The 17,091-nt window shown below is 41.0% G+C and overlaps 1 protein-coding gene across 1 annotated transcript in view; it reads left to right on the top strand.

The window, feature by feature from the left end:
- Window positions 1–17,091, top strand: part of LRMDA (leucine rich melanocyte differentiation associated) — a 775,035-nt gene that overhangs the window by 657,696 nt on the left and 100,248 nt on the right. The gene's annotated exons all lie outside the window — the stretch shown is intronic.

The following is a 17,091-nucleotide window of genomic DNA, read 5'->3' as shown; positions in this document are numbered from 1 at the left end:
GCTATTAGTCCACACATGTATCATGTAGCCCTTCTGGATCAAGCCAAAGGCCCATTTAGTCCATCATTCTGCTTCTCATGGTCGCATACCATGCAGAGCCCCAAAGCAGGAGATGAATTCAACAGCACTCACCCACTCTGATTCTCCCATGACTGGTCTGTCCTGAAGTGAGATGAGTCTCTCCAAGTTTGGGTGATTGCCAGGAAGGACCATAGTTCATTCACTTTATGTAGTGAACCATTGCTAAAGTAAAGTAAAGAAGCCCTGACACTTAAGTCCAATCATGAACAACTTTGGGGTTTCAGTGCTCATCTTGCTTTACTGGCCAAGGGAGCCGACGTTTGTCCGCAGACAGTTTTTCTGGGTCATATAGCCAGCACAACTAAGCAGCTTCTGGCAAAACCAGAGCAGTGCACGGAAACACCATTTACCTTCCCACCAGAGCAGTACCTATTTATCTACTTGCACTTTGACGTGCTTTCGAACTGCTAGGTTGGCAGGAGCTGGGACCAAGCAACGGGAGCTTACCCCGTCGCGGGGATTCAAACCGCCGACCTTCTGATCGGCAAGCCCTAGGCTCAGTGATTTAGACCACAGCATTGCTGTGGGATAAATGTTATCTTCTTGGTGTGTGTAGAGTGGGGGTGTGGCTTGTTCCTTGCCCTTTCAGAATTTTTTGATGCTGCTCTTGGTTCATATTGTTAATTCTTGGGGAGGCTCTGAAACAGGGGTGAGCAACTCTTAGTGAATAAACATATTTTAGAACCTTTGACCAGTTGTTCCAGGACTACAACTCCCATCATCCCTGGCTGTTACCCATGCTGGCTGGGGCTGTGGGAACTGGGGTACAACAACATCTGCAGGGCTGCTAAAATAAGGTTACCATATATTTTTTTCAATGAATCCAGCGACACTTTTCAACTTCAATGGATTCTGTATGGGGTCTGATTTGTAAATCCGGGGACTGTGTCCCCAGGAAACGGGGACACCTGATAACCTTATGCTAAAAATGTATCTTGACTAATAGTGGGGTTGTTCAATAACACTCAGTTTGAGAATATTTAGGCTGAACTAGTCTTTCTTTCCAAGAACAGCCGTCATATAGGGGAGTCTTAAGTAACCACAGCATGCCTCTATACATGGAATTAAACTCTGGTGAGCAATCTGTACCTTTTACTGAAACAATAGCTGCAGTTAGTACACAAAAAAATTAATCATTAAGGCTGATGGGTGTTATATGAGTGTGTAGGGAGACTGTAGCAGGTGTGCACCTCAATAAATTTCAATTGACTGTAAATGTCTGTAGCCAAACAGCTTCATCATCTGGTTTTTCAAAGCTTGTAGACAGGCAATTTTTCATGATTTTACCATTTCAGCCAAATGAACCCTTTAAAATTAAATATACCCTATGATTCCAGATGTTTGTGTATTTGTTCCAATGATGCTATAAAATAACTGCATGATCAGATTGGTGATTTTTGAAAAAGAAAAAAGAGGAGGAGAAGTTGGGACTGAAATATTTTTAAAAGCATGGAAATTCTCAGGAGTCTGTCTCTGGATGTTTGTTCTAAAGTTGACTCTCTTTAGAAGGAGCATGGATGCACATAAATTTAATCTTTAATGGAAGATTGGGATTATTAATCCACAGGACCAGTTTACTAGCCTTTTTATTTTTTATTTCTGATTGTCATTTGTGGGCAGCTTTTATTCCTAGAATCCAGCTAACATCAAAAGCTGATTTCCACCTAGATTCAGGTTCCATTTCCACACCCACCCAATGGCTCTGTGCGCGCGTGTACATATGTGTGAAATAAATAACAAGATAGTATAGCCAATCACACAAAAAATTCACACCTGACTGGCGTAATTCCTAGAATCTGAATAGCCATCCTCAAAGTTCAAAGACAGCTGTTACAATAAATATTGCTCGTGATTTCTTGACAGCAACTTCTAATGGTGTGGTTGTTTTGTTTTTTGTTTGTGTGTGGACGTGCATGCATGCATGCATGTGTGCGCACAGGAATTACATTTGTACCCAGGAATGAAGGGGGATAGCTCATTTTTAAAACGTAAAGCTTCTACTGCAGAAAAATCTAACTTAGGTCAAGTTCAATACCAATCTTCTTCCAGAGGGGTCTACACAACTGATTAAGGAACCTTAACTATTGTTTGGTGTGATGTTTAAATTGACAAACAGCTGGAAATTATGGTTTTAAGTAAAACTATTGTTTTATGTGGTTTTGCAAACCATGATTTGCACTATGCTTTGGTGTCCCGTGTGTATGGTCAAGCCATGATTACAGCTAAGATTCTGCCTCAAGATATTTTGTAAGATTCTGTACCATAGAGATAGGAATGAATGTATCAAATGGTGTATTGAGATAAAATGAAGAGAGACTATTGTATGCTTGGAAGCATCAATCATCTTTGTATTATAAATTGTGATTAGCACAAACCATGGTTGGTGATGTCTGAATTGAGCACAATGAACTTGGCAGAGATACAGGTGTGACATTAACATACGAGAGTGCTGGAGGTGAAACAGTTAAACAGGTTACCCAATCAGAACCCAGGGGGGTGGAGTATAAAACCAGCTCTGGGAGGGGCAAAGGGGGAGTTCGTTGGGAGTTGGGTGGTTGGTTGGAGTGGGAGTGAATTGGGATAGAGTCTGTGGGTAGGTTGAGTTAGTGTAGCGAAATAAGCTGAGTCAGGAACAGTTAGGAGCTAGGAAGACAAGTAAATATCTGAGAGGTGGTTTAGTGAGTGAGAGCAGGTAGCGGAAGTTATAGGTCTGGATAGGCACCCCATGATTGTAATTGAGTGACATTTATTACATAGTACATTCTTAGGCTGGATCTAGACACATCAAAGAAGTGTTTCAGTTAAATGCATTGTAAATTTAAACAAGGAAATCAAGTAGGCAAAAACAGGACTCTACAGTGCCATCTGGTGGCACAATGTTATATCGCATCTACAACACATATAAATCACTGTTTCTTTACCAATCTACCTGCCTATCCTTATGTAGTCAAGATGGCACCGTCCACTAACAACCCGCCCATTTAGGTGGGTTCAATATGTATGTGACCGGATATACACATCATGCTGAACCAGGAAGTGAACCAAAATCATCACAAAAAGGGCAGGGTGGCATGGAATGGCGAAGCCTAGGGACTGAGCATGCTCAGTGGGCATGGAATGGTGACAGGCTGTTTGGGAGTGGACTGGAATGGAGTGGGGTATTCCATGCTGCACATTTTGTTAAAAGTAGAGGTAGAGGAAATTTTTATTTAGCCTACGTTTTAAAACAAACCTACCTAATTGATTGGTCCTAGACTTGTATATGGGTCGACATGCAGCAGAAGTGCAGACTACGCACTTCTCCAAATTTTACGGTGCAGTTTCAGTAAAAAAAGAAAATGGCACCAAATGTGCACATTGTGGAAAAATGAATATTTTGTAGGGGAAAGCATTTTAAAAATGAGTATTTTGAAGGAGGGATGTATATGAAATGTGTATAAATTAAACACATTTTCTGTGCATTTTTTTAATCCACAAAAAATGGGTTAGAATGAATATACGACTGAGCGCATGTAAAACTGATGTGGACTAGAGAAAGGCTAATCCATTCACCTCTAGTTGCAGGTCCCACTTTAACTGTAGATTAAATACACTACATTACAATACTAGTCTGGGCAGCTTGGCAACCCTATTCCTGAGTCTGTGGCCATTTTTTCCGAAAAGGCAAAAGAGGTTATTCATTTCATGGTGTGTGTGTTTCTGTTTCTGTCTTTGGAGAGGGAGAGATATCTCTGATTCTCCTCTAATACCAGAAAGTGAGTGGTTGTGGAGTCTTGCTTACATGTTATGCGATATAAATTATTGTATTCATGATCTAATGATACGTTTGCTTATCAAAGTTTCCTCCAAAGCATCTTTCATCTTTTTCTTTTCCCCCATCCTGTGCATTTTGCTGTGTTAGACAGCAGGATTGATTGTGGCCAGTGGCCCTGACAATTCTCCCTTGGCTTCATGCTTCCTGTGGTAGGTAGGAGTGCTCAAATTGTCTGTTCTGAAAGAAACACACACACACAAAAAAGCCAAGAAAGAGACCCTTATTTTCTGCTGGAGAATGATAGTTTACTTCCACAAACTGCAGAAGTAGCGGGTGGGGTGGGGGACTTGATCCCTTCTTGTTACTCTCAAGAAATGTCATCTTATGAAGTTTGAGAGCTGCAGATAGTATTGATTTTGTGTGAAAATAAGCCTCTATTGACGTTGTAATGAAGCACACTTTTCTTGCACAACTGGTGATATTGGTATCTTTTAGAGTGTTTTTAAACTCAGGGGTGGTTTTTAAGTATCTGCCAGGTTTGAGGAATCGCTTGAGACCCTCATTCTCTGCACCCCCACCACCAGCCCATGGCAGGAGAAACCTGAAAGAAAGGATGGAAAATAACTCATTGACTCTGCACTTTGCTGCCTGCTGAGAGCAAAATGCAATGCAGTGCAATTTTAGTACTTACGTGCCACTAGGGAAAACAGACACTTTCCGTCACATTAGTGAGCACTAGGGGGAAGAATCCGTATATTAGTTGTTTAAGCTCTCTGTTTTGAAACTCAAGAATGCTGGAGTTACTTCTCAAGTTAAAGAGATTTTGTAGTTTTTATCCACCTTGTATAATTAGCAGGATAAACCAAGAAAACTGAACAAGATCCAACTACTATGAAAACTGTTCCCTTCTGAGGTTCATGCAATGATGGGGATGAACAAGAAGAGATTTATTTCATTGCTTTGTACTTGATGCAGAAGCAGGGCACTTTGAGGTGGAGGTGAAGCTGAGACAGAAGTATGCATACATTTTGCACTCTTCTCAAGAATTTTGACGTTTAATGCTATCGATGTTGAAAGTCCAAAATCCAATATGATTTTTGAGCAGTAGTCTGTTTGATGAAGAGTAATCCAAATGTTTTAGTGTTAACTTTTCAAATCTTGTACATAAAGCTTAACTTGAACTTTCAAACAGAAAACTCAAAAAAATTAAAATACATATCTCAAAATTCTCAACATTGCATGCAAATTTGGAAGTTAGGATCTAAATTATTTAGCTTTACCTGAATTAAGGATGGGACACATGTGGTGCTGTGGTTTAAACTACTGTGCCGCTTGGACTTGCCGATCGGAAGGTTCGAGGCCTTGCGACGGAGTGAGCTTCCGTTGCTTGGTCCCAGCTCCTGCCAACCTAGCAGTTCGAAAGCACGCAGTGTAAGCAGATAAATAGGTACTGCTCCGACAGGAAGGTAAATGGCGTTTCTGAGTGCTGCTCTGGCTTTGCCAGAAGTGGCTTAGTCATGCTGGCCACATGACCCGGAAAAACTGTCTGCGGACAAACGTTGGCTCCCTCGGCCAGTAAAGTGAGATGAGCGCCGCAACCCCAGAGTCGTTCGCGACTGGACTTAACTGTCAGGGGTCCCTTTACCTTTAAATAGAAATATTTATAAGTGCTAGAGGATTGGATGGAGCAACAATAGGAATTTGCCTTAAGAGTTTTAAAAAAGAAGAGAGAGAAATATGGCACCCATCTGATCATCAGGTTCAGTCAAAGGCAATTTAGTGGAGTCTAATGACTGATGCAAGAAATAGGATCTGCCGATGATAAGAAATATAACGTGGGAAACTTCAATGAAGCCAAATGGAGATGTTTATACATTCTCTCCAAAACCTGCATAATGCTCAGTTCCAGAGCTGAGAATTTCATTTAGGAAAAAACAATATCTGGATTTTTGTTTAGTGTCCGCTTCACAATGCCTTTTGTTTTTAAACCACAGTATTAATGAAAGAAACACTATTTTCTCTGATACATTTATTACATAAAAGAAACAGGTGAATAAATGTACTGTTAACCCAGCCCAAAGGTACAGAAAAGCTTCCATCTGTTTTGTTTAAGGAGTGGCAAGATTATGGAAGGGGACACACCTTTGTTTGTTTGTTTAAAACATTTACACCCCACTTAGGATATCTGCAGTTGTGCGTGGTACATCAAAAAGTCCCATGCTCCATCAGTTCCATGATGGTACTTGCTCAGTCTTAAAAGAAAACTTAAGTCATTCTAAACATTTAGAGCACAGCATTTAGAATGCACATACATCTTGATGTACAAGTGTTGTTCCACACCCTTGTCCTAAAGGTTCATTTCCAGATGGAATGCAAGTAAGTCCATGACAGCTGTTAAGCTCACTAGTAAGAGACGAAGTCCTTTGTAGCTATTTCAAGGTTCCCCTTTTCTAGAGGCTTCATGCAACATTTCCTTGGTAGTTTGTGTGTGTCCTTGTAACCCTGGAGCCAGGCAAATAGTTGTGGAGCAACCCCTTAAACAGCTTGGTAGTAGCCTATAATCCCACCCCAATGAAAATTGTGAATCCACACAGCAAATGTGAATGTGGATGAAACAGTTCTGAATTGTTCTTTGAGTTTTAGGCTAACTCAAGTATGTGAAAAAGGGAAACAAATAGCTTGTTTTACAGTTCCAGATGAAAAATGAGAGAGGAAAATGATTTTATTTCAAAGAAAAGTACTTCTGTACTACTGCACACATTTAACCTGTAGAATTCATAGCTGTGATATTATACAAATCCACAGAGAATTGTTCCACCAGGAGCTAATGTATCTAATATCTACCCCAAAATCCTGTAATACAAAAACAAGTAACAATAACTTAACAATTCATGAGTCTGTCATAGGCTTATTTCATACATTATCCTAGCAGTGTAATTCCTACTTGGGATTGACAGCAGTCCACTGGTTGGTTGTATGAAGCAGCACTTTTATAAAAAAAAAAATGCCAAAAATAACCCTGTGAGCAGCAGCCTCTATTCCGCCCCTCGCCCTTTGTTCAGCTCAGTCAGTTCTTGGGCCCTAGTTCACACTGTATGGAGGCATGTTTGTGCCAATTTCCAAGTTACCCCATTTTGTAACAAGTTACGGGACGGTTTGTGAACAGCATTAAAATCTCAGTTTTTAAAGAGTACTCTTACAAAGAAAGTTAATCTGCAGTTAGTTCAGAGTTGGAAAAGGTTCAGAAAAGACAACCAAAATGATCATGGAATTGGATCAACTCCCCTGTGAAGAAAGGTTGTTTAGAGAAAAGGTGAGGAAGGGTAGAGGGTGCATGATAATGTTGTATAAAATTGTGCATGATGCAGACTTTGTCAGACTGTAACTTGGGGTCATCCAATGAAACTGAATGTTGGAAGATTCAGGACAGGACGTACTGTGGAGTTTGCTTCCAGAAGACATAGTGATGGCCACAAGCTTGGAGGCTTTAAATGAGGATTGGACAAATTCACAGAGGACAAGGCTTTCAATGGCTATTAGCCACAATGTATATGCTTTGCCTCTACTTTTGGAGCAGTCTGCCTCTGAATACCAGTTGTTATGCATCACAAGTGGGGAGAGCACTTTTGTACTCAAGAGCTGTTTGTGGGCTTCCTGTGGGCTTGTTTGGCCAATCGGATAACAGAATGTTGGACTAGGTGAGCCTTTGGCCCAATCCAACTGGGCTCTAATGTTCCATGTGCACCTTTGGTGTCTGAAAATCCAGGTGTTCGAGCTTAGTGCCTTATTTGAGGGTCCCACTTCTTCGTTGTACATCCATGCAGCTCATCAAAGTAAATTGGACATTAGAGCTAGTTGCTCTCCAAGTTGTTATCCCCACCAAATGACAAGATGCATTTAAAAAGAAACAACAACACCTGCAGCTAGTTGCTGTTTGCACAGTGGACCAGGAATGGGAAATGTTGTGGACCCATCCCCAAGGCTGCCTCCATGAGGCCATCCCCATAGGAGTGATTGCATAAATCAATCGTAATGCAGGAACAGGGGCAATTGTGTGAATTTGCTATCCGGAAATAAATAGCATTGAAATATACTCAGAGTCAAGAGTGGATTTCATGCTCTTTATTCAGCTCATAGTGGTGAGGAGGAATGAAAGTCCCCTCAAAGTATCTGCTTTATATACATTATTTACACAATGGGCTGCACATGATTGGCTAATACCACAATTCTCCTGTAGGCCAATCAGGTTGTGGATTCACTTCCATCTGGAGCCGGACTGGGTGGCTCCTGCAGACCAATCATACTGCTGCATTGTTCTAGGACCATTCAGACTGCTGCATTCTGAATCCTATTGTTCTAGGACCAACCAGACTGCTGCATTTTGGATCCTATTCAACTCAGTACATAACAAGGATATTTGTGGGAACAAAGTGGAGATAGGTGTTGAGGAATCACAGAGAGGTAAAAGGGAGGGGATTTAGTGAATGGCAGCAGGAGCTGGATGAGGCTCTTGGAAGTGTAGGATGTTGTTATACTGATGGTTTGGGAAAGGTTATCTATAGAGGATCAGTGAAATAAAATATTCATTAATTCATTCACAAATGTATGTTTTGCTTCCCATCCCTCAATCTCAAAGTGGCTTACAACATATGCATAAAAAGACAGGAAGTATCATGAAACATCATCACAACAATACGGCACATACTTTAAAACTCAAGCAAAACTGACTTAGAACTTGGCTTCTCCCATCCCAAGGCTTGAGCTAGGCTAATGAAACTCCCTTGTTGAGGAGTAAATATTGTAAGACTCTTTTCTCCAGCTTTGCAACATTGGCTTTCTATCAGACTCATTCCAAAATACAGTGACCATATGAGAGATAATGTGGAATCAGTGCAAGTGTGGAATCAGTGCAAGTTTCACTCTTCCTTTCCCTCCATTTTTGCTGAAGCTCAGATTGTCCATATTAAACTTTTGCAGAGTTCTTAAAAAAAACAATTAAGCTTTGCACGATTGTTTATGATGTTCTGTCATTTCTTTTTTTCAATCTTGTTATAGCTCCGAAGTGCTGCAACATAATGGCTGTTTATCAGAATATTCATAGATATTTCCTGTGACAGGAGATATAGGCATGTGTGTCAAACTGTTTCCATGGAGGAGAAAAAGATGCATGTGCTTAGATTTTGCTCAAAATTATGACATTCAGTTGTAAACTTGACAGAACTAGTTCAGCACATAATCCATAATAAAATATGAATTGTGGTATTTAAACATGCCAGTTTGTAGGCAAAGATGCTTTTTAAAAGATATTACAAAGTAGTTAAAAGACCCGTGAAACTTCACAGGTGGGTGAGCTGTATCTCCTTCCCCATCCCTTTGCACGAAGGGGCAATGTTCTGTGGAAAAGTGTACAGATATATCGCGTTGTTGTTGTTTTCAGCTATTCTTCAAACAGCTCTTGTTTATTCACAGCCCAGGCCAGAACTGAACTGAAGGGTTCAGCCAGCCTGCTTATGTAGAGCTCCACTACAACGCAACAGTAACCACTTTCTGTAACTATCCAATCACTCAGCGTCACTTTCAATCCCTTGTTTGCATATGCGGACCTGAGTGAAAACTATCTACAGTACCCCCCTGCTGGCCAAGGGTGAGAACTTCAGTACATAACAATCACCACATAGCCACTTCTGATAGCTTAATCTTAATCTTGGCTCTTCATGCATTGTATAGTTAAACTATGGAATTCCACAGGAAGTAGTGATGACCATCAACTTGGACAGGTTTAAAATGGGATTAGACAAATTCATGGAGAGTAGGGCTATCAGTGGCCATGTACTACCTCAATTATTGCAGCATTGTGCCACTGAATACCAGCTGCTGGGGGCAATCTGCAGGAGAAAGCTAGTTTGCTCATGTCCTGCTTGTGGGCTTCCCATAGGCATCTGGGTGGTCGGTGTGAGAACAGAATACTAAACTGGGTAGGCCTTTGGTCTGATCCAGCAGGGTGCGAAAGTATGTTCTTTATGTAATGACAGCCCACTACTTACTTTAGGGCTGCCATACAACTGGATTTTCCCAGACATTACCGGACTTTCAAATGTGAACTTGACATCCGGGGGGAATTTCTGAAAGGTGGCACTTTGTCCTGGATCTTAGGCAAGTCAATCGAAAAATTGTGGTGTTTTGGCGTTTTTGTACAAAAAGCTCAACAAATTTTGGGGTGTCCTGGTTTTTACTTTTTGAAATATGACAACCCTAACTTACTTAGAAGAAAGTGAATAATGCACAGGAAACTATTAGGGTGATGTATAAACCTGTTTATTGCCTCAGCTTATGCCAACAAATAAGAGTAAAGATGGCTCACGTGTTTGCATAGCCCCATCTTGATTTCTGTTTTTTAGTCAATCAGGAGTTTGACAAAATAGATTGAGGCTATTTTGCAGTTTGCATTTACTCTAGAGCTGAATTAGGACTTTAGTGAGCCCCATTTTGTGCTAGGGGGTAGGAAATCCAGTATGGTCTCTTCATTTCATTCTAAGCATTTGGATATGTGGCACTGCATTTTTGACTAATTAGGTATTAAGGGTGATTTTGAAATTAAATAAGAAAGCACTGTGGAGTTTGCAGAGCAGAGAAACTGCAGCTAGGAATGTACCTATAATTTAGGGTAAAGAGCAATAATGAGAGCCCATAAAAATAAATAGCCATGATGTTAAATAGACTGCATATCATTTGCACCTCAAGACTTTGCTTGGATTTTGTGCCAGTTAAGAAATGTGGTAATAAGCATATGCAGGTTTTGCCAAGAGAATTTCTTAAACATAAAAATTCATTTGTTTTGAAGGGGTTTAGGGTTCCAGAAAATATTCACAAAGGGAATAAGGAGCAGGCATCATTAAAGAGTCTGCTTCCAGTTTGAGACAATTCTCCACACACTGATCAGTTGTGGGATGGAGATACTTTAGAGCTGAGGTAGCTGTGGTCATCTTGTAATCTCTGCTGAGTGTAATATACAAGCATATATTTTTTTTAATCGCATGTAGGCAAAACAATGTAACTGCTGCTTTTCTGAGTACTTTTTTGCCACATGGGTAAGAGCCATTTGTTCCATGTCTCCACATGTGTGCTTCTCATTCCCAGAGGCTGTGGCTTAAAGCATCTACTGCATCCCATGATGCACATGGGCTCCTGCTGTGCAGCCCCTGACGATCCTGTACCTTTATGCTCCCATGCATCCCTACTGCAAGGAGAAAGAGAAGAGCTGGCAGGCAGGTGCACATGCTACCCAAATTACAGAGTGTGATGGATTGAGCAGCCCTTGGAACAACATGCTCTTTGTTGGGCTGCACATGCATCTATTGCCTCTGTTCTTTATCCTCCTGGCTCTTCTGTTTCTCCAAAACAAATCCATTGGACATTAGTGGTACCATTTGATCCATATATTAGTAGTCGTAACACAGAGGAAGGTGACCTCCAAGTCACATGCAGGTTTTAGAGGAGGATTCTTTTCGCACAACTAGGTAAGCACTTCTGAATGCCCAGCAAACATTTTTAATGAAAGAATTTTGGCCTTTGAAGGATTTAAGAAAACATATATTGCTTGAGTTTGTTTTTTTGTATGGAATTCATTTACTGAACTGGATATTAGAGCCATGCCAGGGCTGTGGGGAATTATTCATGAGTCTAGATACACCTAAGCTATGTACACACTCCTGTTTACTCTGTATCCAGTGCACTTTACCACTGGTTTGGGAAGTAGAATACACACGTTAGCTACAGTCCATATATATCCTATTGTTTCTTATGAAATACTGTGTTTTGATGTGTTTTTCCCAAGCCAACTTAGATCTGAACTGAGAAAAAGCACAACGTGGCTACATTTTAAGCTGATGTTCACAGCCCTGTTCTCCAGCCCCAGGGTCCATGAGATCAGTTCCTGAAACTTGAGCTATGGATGGAAGTAGCAGGCAGATGATACTGCTTGGTTGACTAGGCAAGGACTGAAATAAAAGGTCTTCGTTTTCATCTTGCCTACCAATCACAGTTGTACACCCCTCTTACGGTCTTCTGTGTTATTTGTGGCCTTCTAAAGTCCCGAGACACCCTGAAGAGAGCAGGGCCCCTGAATTCACTTCTTAAATCTTAACCTTAGGTTCTGGGGATTCCCAGTTTAAAATATTGAAGTTTCTCACACAGGCAAGGAAAGCATAAGTTTTGTTTTGTTTGTAATTTACTGCTCCAAGCCCAAGAGAGTGGACAAGTCATGATACATTTTGTTTATCTAAAGCTGTTCAAATATCCTCAAATTGCATTTAGAATGCTACAAATTCTAATAATGTGTTTTAAGTTTGGTGAAAAGAGGAATAGCCAACAACATTCCCCTTCTCAAACAAAAGGGAAATTTATCCCCCTCCACTGAGGCATAAAAGTAGTCTACTCATAGTCATTTATCTGCAAAGTCAGTGCTCGTGGTGGTAATTCATCAAACATTTTTTGTGGAGTGAATCTGGCGGCGTTCCTTGGCATTGGTCTTTGAAATTCTAAGCGTTCTTACATCCTTAGGGAATAATGTGACTTTCACTTCTTATTGCACATCTGGAAGGAATGTTGTTCCTGCTTTGTTTTATGGTAGAGGGATTCCCTCCTCCCCAAGACAGTTATTTCACCTCTTTGAACCATCCATTAAAGTTGAACTATGGGTTCTTTGTGCCTACAATCAATGTACAGGATAGAGTTCTATACTTACCTCTGTGCAAATTCACTGTTGGGGACAGCTGGGGAAGCAGCACTGTGGAGTGTGGGTTCCAACACTTGGCCCCTGATAATGGCTTGAGCTAGTAAAACTGGAGTGTAGCAATTAGAAGATAGTGCTCTGTTGAGCAGAAGGCCAGGCTTCTATTCTTCACCCCAGGACTGGCCAATCTGGAGGCTACATGTTGCTGAAAAGCTTTCAGAGGGACAGATTTTGTCTTCCAAAGGCTTGTCTCCATTTTTCATGTTATGTTCCATCTCTGTTCACTTCTTCCTATTGCTGACAGAGTGGAGTTTTCCTTCCCTGAAGTACCTGTGTGACATCATGGCTTGGCTCATAAGAGAAGTGTATCATCCATTATTCTGATTGTTAAAGATTCTAGAACCTCTAATAAAAGGCTTCATTGGGCGATCTGTGAGGGACCGTGTGTATACTGCAGAGCCAGGCACAGACGAGAGAAGGATGTTCAACAACATCCCTTTTGCATGTACCCAAAGAAGGCTTGGGGGGAGAGAGAGAGTAAGAGTATGTGTTCCTAACTACCAATTATGATGCACTGCACTTATAATGCAAGGCAGGATGTGACACAGCGGCTACAGGGAAAGACACTCCATTCTGCCAGCAGCTAGTCCAGGGCTAGATGCGGCGCAGAACTGAGCAGAGCTGAAGCACGACACAAAAGATGGAAGCAAGATTTAGAAGACTCACACATGTACCATTCTGGAATATATTTCAGCCAGCAAAGTAGGATCCAACGATTGGTTTTTGTTGTGGTAAAGTCATCATGAGGTATCATGACGGTAACAGTTAGAATTTAATGGTAAGTTTTGGACCTGGATCAGGGAGAGCTAGATTCAAACCCAATTAAGCCATGCAGCTAACTGTCTGATCTTGGTGAGATCTTGGTGATGATGTGAGAGACATCATCTACCTCAAAGGGTTGATGGGAAAGCACATGTACAGTAAGTCATCCTGGAGGGAAAACAATGGGATTTTGTAGAAAAAATTGAAGTTAGTGCTTAGAAGATTCTGAGGGTTTTTATTAAATAAAAAAAGAAAAAAAAATATGACTAATAAATTTTCATTGGCAATGGTAGCTTAGCAATTTAAATTTATACAATTGGATATGAAATTGACCCCAAACGTGCATTCAGACACACAACAATTTGGCAGTGTGATTCTGCATCATTTATGAGTAACTGAAAGACTTTCCCATAACATCCCAACAGTATGTAACTTACGCAAACTGGCCACTACCACCATATGACTAAATAATTTAAGATGTGCTTACATCCAGCAGGATTTAAAATTAAGTATGTCGTTTGATGAATAGGGGTGCATTTTTCAAAGCCCTTTATATGCCGAAACAGGAACCTATAAGAAGAATAAGAGTTAATGCTCTTTGGAAGTTTTATGTAACTAAAATCCAGCAAAAATTGAATTTGGAGCAAGATCTCAAAGACAAATGGTGTAGGGCAAAATGCCAAGAACAGATGCATTAATAATCCCCATAAAGCAATGGTAGCCAACTAATTTGAGATATTAAAGGAAATCATGAGTTTAAACTTTCCTATATTTCGAAGATGCAAGGTTCCATCGATAAGTGCAGGAAATATTAAACTACACCATTAATGCACAAGGAGAACAATAAAATATCCAGAGATCTTATTTCAGTTCTTTATTTTTACTTTCGAAATGGAATCCATTATCTTACGTGAATGATTGTAAAGACTTACTGTACCTTTTAGGGATTCTTTTATGCTGTTTTTATAAATTGCCAATTGTAATCAAGTAGTATGGACTTGGGTGCATGACATCTTTATTGGACCAATTTATACAGATGAAAATGTGTGCAGACTTTCTAGTTTCACAGAAACTTTGTTAGGCAAAATGGAAAAGTACCTGTCTTTTATAATATATGGGAGGAGACACAAACCTTTCAAATCTACAATCTATTTTAAAATAATACTCTTCAACAAGAATATATTATAGATGTGAAACACATACCCCCACCAGCTCAATTATTAATTGTCCGTGTTTCTGAACTTGCTTGATGAGTTCTTAGAGAAAACTTCCATTGTCCCTAGCATCCCAGAATTCTCTTGATTCCTAGTGTTGGTGCATGCATGCTGCTGGTGCCTTGCTTGTACTTCAGCTGTTGCAAATGCTGCTGACAGGGTTTGAGCTAGAGCCCATTCAGTCTGCACTGGCTTCCAGTTTGTTTGTTTGTTTCCTGAGCTTAATTCAAAGCTCTTAATGCAGGACTTGACCTCTTTCTGCAGGGCCTGCAAGACAGAGCTGTTCCACCAGGCCTTTGGCCAGGGCACAGCCTGACTCCCTCCTTTGGCAATCTTCACAGAACTCTAGCCCAATGGTTGCCATTAATTTGATTTGAATTAATTTTATAATGAAATTATTTTAGAATGTTGTATTATTTATTTATTTATAGAATGTTTTATTTATTTTATTGTTGTTAGCCACCCTGAGCCCGGCTTTGGCTGGGGAGGGCGGGATATAAATAAAATTTATTATTATTATTATTAATGGTTGGGATCAGAATATTTAATGGACTACCTTTCCCCACATTGAATTTGCCCATTCACAGAGGAGTCCCGGGACAAGGCTTTTACATCTGTGGCTTGTGGTGATCCCTGCCTCAAGAGACCCAGTGGGTCTTCTCCTTACTGGCATTGCAGCACACAATAAAGGCCATTTTGTTTCCCTGTGGCCCTTTCAGGCAGGAAGGCAGGGTATAAACATTTAAATAAAGAAGTGCTTGAACTTTTAGCACCCATGGATGCTGCTGTTTTGCAACTGCTTGCGTAGCTTAAGAACCAGTGAGGAAGCACACACATCTGTCTATTTCAAACAGCAATTAGTGAGGGTTTCATTTAAGGCTGAGGTTGGGGTGAGAGTGGAGGAATTCCATGCATGGAGCTGCCAAGCAGCTGATGTTTAAGTGCCATACCTAAAGCAGACCATACATGCACAGAAGCTTGTTTAGCATTCCAAACTGTAGATATATGGCCCTCAATTCAGATGTCAGTCAAGTATTGCAAGGTGGCAAAATTTACAATCTGAACCAGGTAATTGTGAACTTTGGAGTCCTTACTAAGATGTACATTTTAGTAGTGTGTCAGGCACTGCCAGCATGATATATAAAATAGTGCAATCTAATACTGATGTGAATGCTCCTTGTATAGAACATTAGGGATGAGATTTAGGAGTGGTTGAAATTCACTGTTGTCCTCGTACTCCCACCCCAGAGCCACTTTGTCTTCCAGAGCCCTTTAGGAGGGCCGAATTTAGGTTTGATGAGGCCCTAAGCTACAGAAGGTAATGGGGCCCTTTATATGTCCAGCTGTCCTTTGCCAACAACAAATTGTCGCTGTTTTTGTGTTGCATATATGCTATATGGTAATTTATGAACCTAATAGGTATCTAAAGCCATTTGCACATAACAAAATATGTATTTTATAAAAGTAATTGCTGAACTTATCTTATATTTTGGATATGTACATCCAGGTTCCCCCCCTTTTTTTGTGGGGCCCCAAGAGAGTGGGGCCCTAAGCTATAGCTTGTTTAGCTTATACGTAAATCCAGCACTGCCCACTGGCATAATGCTGCATGATGATGTCATCTTTGGGAGAGGGGGGAGGGATGTCCTGTTACTCCAGAAGTCCCTTTCAGAGCAGCACTACATCATTGTGTAGCATTTGTGTCAGAGGGCTTTTGGAGGAAATGGTGGCCACCTGGAAGAACTCCAGGGGGCAGTTTGAGAGCAACAATGAATGTTGTGTCCATCCCACCAATGATTTTGCTACCTACAAATAGGGTGGCAGAATGGCAATGCCACTGTGGCTTGCCTCTAACAATCTGTCCCAGCCCTTTGCATATGCACTTTGGCTTCCACAGCTACCACCTCCTCCACAGTTGCTTACATAGTGACTGTTTCCACCCATATGGTTTACAGTGGTACCTCAGGTTAAGAACTTAATTCATTCCGGAGGTCCGTTCTTAACCTGAAACTGTTTTTAACCTGAAGCACCACTTTAGCCAATGGGGCCTCCCTCTACCAACGCGTTGCAGGAGCACAATTTCTGTTCTCATCCTGAAGCAAAGTTCTTAACCCGAGGTACTATTTCTGGATTAGCAGAGTCTGTAACCTGAAGCGTCTGTAACCTGAAGCGTCTGTAACCCGAGGTACCACTGTATTTTCCAGCATGGTGTAGTGGTTAAGATGGGTGGATTTGTAATCTGGTGAACTGGGTTCGCGTCTCTGCTCCTCCACATGCAGCTGCTGGGTGACCTTGGGCTAGTCACACTTCTCTGAAGTCTCTCAGCATCACTCAGCTCACAGAGTGTTTGTTGTGGGGGAGGAAGGGAAAGGAGATTGTTAGCCACTTTGAGACTACTCAAGGGGAGTGAAAGGCAGGATATCAAGTCCAAACTCCTCCTCCTCCTCCTCCTCTTCTTCTTCTTTTTCTTCTTCTTCCATGTGTACTTA

This window comes from Podarcis bocagei (genome assembly GCF_964188305.1).
Source record: "Podarcis bocagei genome assembly, chromosome: 4".
In the NCBI taxonomy this organism is placed as follows: domain Eukaryota; kingdom Metazoa; phylum Chordata; class Lepidosauria; order Squamata; family Lacertidae; genus Podarcis; species Podarcis bocagei.
This window is presented reverse-complemented; position numbering and strand designations above follow the sequence as displayed.